General features: G+C 48.6%; 1 non-coding gene across 1 annotated transcript; it reads right to left on the bottom strand.

Annotated features, from left to right (window-relative positions):
• Window positions 1-598: 598 nt before the first annotated feature.
• On the bottom strand, window positions 599-680 carry TRNAS-AGA (transfer RNA serine (anticodon AGA)). The gene has a single exon. It is a non-coding gene; the product is annotated as a tRNA-Ser (tRNA).
• Between the last annotated feature and the right edge of the window lie 2644 nt (window positions 681-3324).

The raw sequence follows: 3324 nt of genomic DNA, 5'->3' as shown, positions 1-3324 counted from the left end.
TTCGGAAGCTCAGGAAAGTAGCCACCAACCACAGAGAAAGAGAGAACTGGCAGTATGAGAGGTGGAGAAAACAGAAGCGGGAGCAAGGAGCTCAAATGAGATTGATGGCGTTTAAATAGAGCGCGTAAAGGAACAGTTACACAGCTAAGAAATGGGAAAGACAGACTAGGGAATAAAACACAGAAAGAACCTGTAGATGAAATTCTCTTCCTGGGACAGCAGGTTAAGAGAAATTACACATGGAGAGGTTAAGCATGTAACACAGGGGAGAATAAAAAAGAAAATGCAGTTTTATGAAGTGTGTTTGCCAATCCAGCCAGCACTTTTGTTCTATTTCTCTCTTTGCGTCTTTTATTGGTAAAGTAACTTTCAAGTGCATGCGCAGGTATGAATGAGAGAGCAACGGTATAAAAATTTGAAGCGTTTACACCAGTGCTAAAGTAGGAATGAGGTGTAGCAAAGACATGAAAGAGGTAGCGATAACAAATATGTGGAGAGGCAATAGTGACACAAAAATAAGCCACCTAATTATAAAACTGAAATGGAAGAAATACTAAAGGTTAACTTCAGAAATTGTAGCCGATAATAAAAAGATTCTCGTTGTTGGCAGGATTCGAACCTGCGCAGAGATACCCCAATGGATTTCTAGTCCATCGCCTTAACCACTCGGCCACAACAACTTACTGTAAGCTGCATACAAATATTTTGTTTGAAAGTTTTGAAGTTTTCCCACATCAAAGTACTGATATTCTGCAATGCGCTTTTTAAAAACAATGTTTTTTTCATCTTGCACGTTCTGTCCTAAAAACAAAAATTGCATGAGTATATCTCTGGATCTGTAAAAGGATACGCTTGCATTCAAACTCTCTTGTGGCACTCAATTTTTTGGACCCTGTTGCACTCTGTTTTTGCGCTGCTTTTAGTCTACGACCCATATTACAGAAGTCAACCATCTCTGAGTATTTGGGACTCCTTTGTAAGTGCCTTATCTTTAATCCTTGAAAAGCTCTATAATAAAGGGGTCTGTCAAAGATTGCTTGAATGGAAGATAAAAGAAGGCCCACTTGTCTCACCAAATGCAGTAGAGAAACCTGATGTTTTACTCATGTTATCCTTAGTTCAGTTTTTGTTAGACCTGGCATCCTTAAGGTGGCCTACCAGCAACCTTTTTGCTATTCACCTCACGTTTTGCTGTATCTTTATGTTGGCCTTAGGACTCTAATCACTTTATCACTACTGTGAGAAAGTGGCTCTGTATATACTGTTCCCAAATAGGTACAGTGTGCACAGAGTCCCCAGTCCCCAGAGGTTTGGCAGAGGCTAAAGTTAGATATAACCTTACTCTCTAAAGTGGTAGCTTGCCGAGCAGTAAGGCAGTATCAGAGTACAGTGTAAAACATTTGTTGTACACACTCAGTCAGCAAATGGTCTCACACACTCAAGAACTGAACTCTAGGCCATTGGTTTGCATAAAAAAGATATTGTTGTTTTATTTTAGAACCAACAATAGGTATCAAAATATACTTTCTCAGAATGAGATGCTTTAGTTAAATACTTTGCAATAGGCAATTGACTTTTGCAGGTAATAGTTACAGTTTATTGCAATAGGCAACACAATTTGAATCACAATAATACATTGAGCTCAATGGGAATTTTAAGTTATATGCAATTAATTACTTTCAGGATTACTTTTCTAAATTCAGGACTGGATCCTAGATTCAGTCCTGGGACAGTTCTTGGAAACAAGTGAGTAAATTTGTTTTAGTTACTGTTGTGATTTTTAAGCAATATTTTGCTATTTTAAAAGTTGACACTTAGAAACTTTTGCTGATCAAATTACCAATGTTATCCTATGGAAGGAAATTCACTTAGCAGGTAAGTGGGGTTATGGTTACGGGGGGGCGTGGCCAAGCAGGCTAACATGGTGGTCGCAGCCGGCTAGAGCTCCGCGATCGGGCCACAAGATTGTCAGTTTCCAGACGTTGTTCCTGCCCGCAATTACAGCTCCGGACACCGGAGCGGGCTGGATTTCACCGCTGCCGAGATCCGGCGCCTACCACGGGAGCAGAGCTGCTGCGGCGAGAGAAGCACCGGGCCGGGGCTCGTAGCAGCAAGATGGCGGCGATGGGCTCCGAGGCTCCGCGCTAGGGGAAGCGGACGAGGGCCCGGACACACTGGCGCCATAAGTGACAGGCAGCGAGAAGCGCACTGACAGCGCTAGCACCATCGGCGCGGACCGTCCCGGGGGAAGTACCTGGCATGATTTTGGAGCGCGAGTCCCTTTCCATACAGGGATCGGCGCGCAGACGACCGGCAGCCATCTCGGACGGGGTGCCGACCTAGCGCAAGGACAGGCTCCGCGATTGAGGCAGCGCTCCCGCGGCCCAGGGTGGTGGATGACAACCACGGCAGCAACAGTGAGCGGGAGACCGGTGGTGGACCCTAGTGACTCCCGGTGTCTGGTCGGGGCGCCTGACCTCAAGATGGCGCCCGACTCGAGTTTTCAACGCACGGAGCGAGAGCCTAAGGGAGCACTGTGAGTACTAGGGTGGAGTGAGCTGGGATTCATGCAGCGGAGGGACACAGGACTGGGCAGACCTCTGCTGCAAAGCTGGTGGTAGAACCCCTGCAGTTGGACGACAGCCTCCCCGTGGGGTGAGGGTGAGAGGAATACAGCGGGGAGCCTAGAGGAACCGGGGTGCTCTGCAGGAGGGCACGGACGCACGTAGGGGAGGCCGCGGGTCACTGACGACGACGGGGCTGGCAGCGGTGTGGCCCTCCCATCTCCGAGAGAGGACGTGATCCCGGATAATCGGCGGACAAGCCTGGCTCACCGCATTACCCCGACGGCAACTATGGGGAAACCTAGAGGGACCCAGCAATCGGCGGTCCCCAAGACGGCTCCTGAGAAGATGCCTAAATCCCGGATGTGGGTGAACGCTCCGGAACCACCAGTCGATCCATCAATCTCTGCCAAGTTAGACCAGGTACTCGCCGCCATTGAACTTTCCAGAGTGTCGATGGAGGAGCGGCTCGGGACACTAGCGACAGACATTAGTCTTCTCCATGATGACCACCGGAAACTGGCGGAGAGGGTGAAGGACGAAGAGAAGAAGATGGCGGACATACAGCCGACGATCGGAACGCACCAGAAGACGATGCAGGCGGTTCTACAACGACTCACCACCCTGGAGGAGCGCACGGATGACTTGGAAGGACGCTCGAGACGCTGCAACATACGCGTACTGGGTCTACCCGAAGAAATTGAAGGAACGGACCCTCTGCATTACCTGGAAACCTGGGTGAAATCCTTCGCCCCGGAAA

This window comes from Triturus cristatus, chromosome 12 (genome assembly GCF_964204655.1).
Source record: "Triturus cristatus chromosome 12, aTriCri1.1, whole genome shotgun sequence".
NCBI classification, from domain to species: domain Eukaryota; kingdom Metazoa; phylum Chordata; class Amphibia; order Caudata; family Salamandridae; genus Triturus; species Triturus cristatus.
Note: the sequence above shows the minus strand (reverse complement) of the source record. Positions and strands in the feature narration are given on the sequence as shown.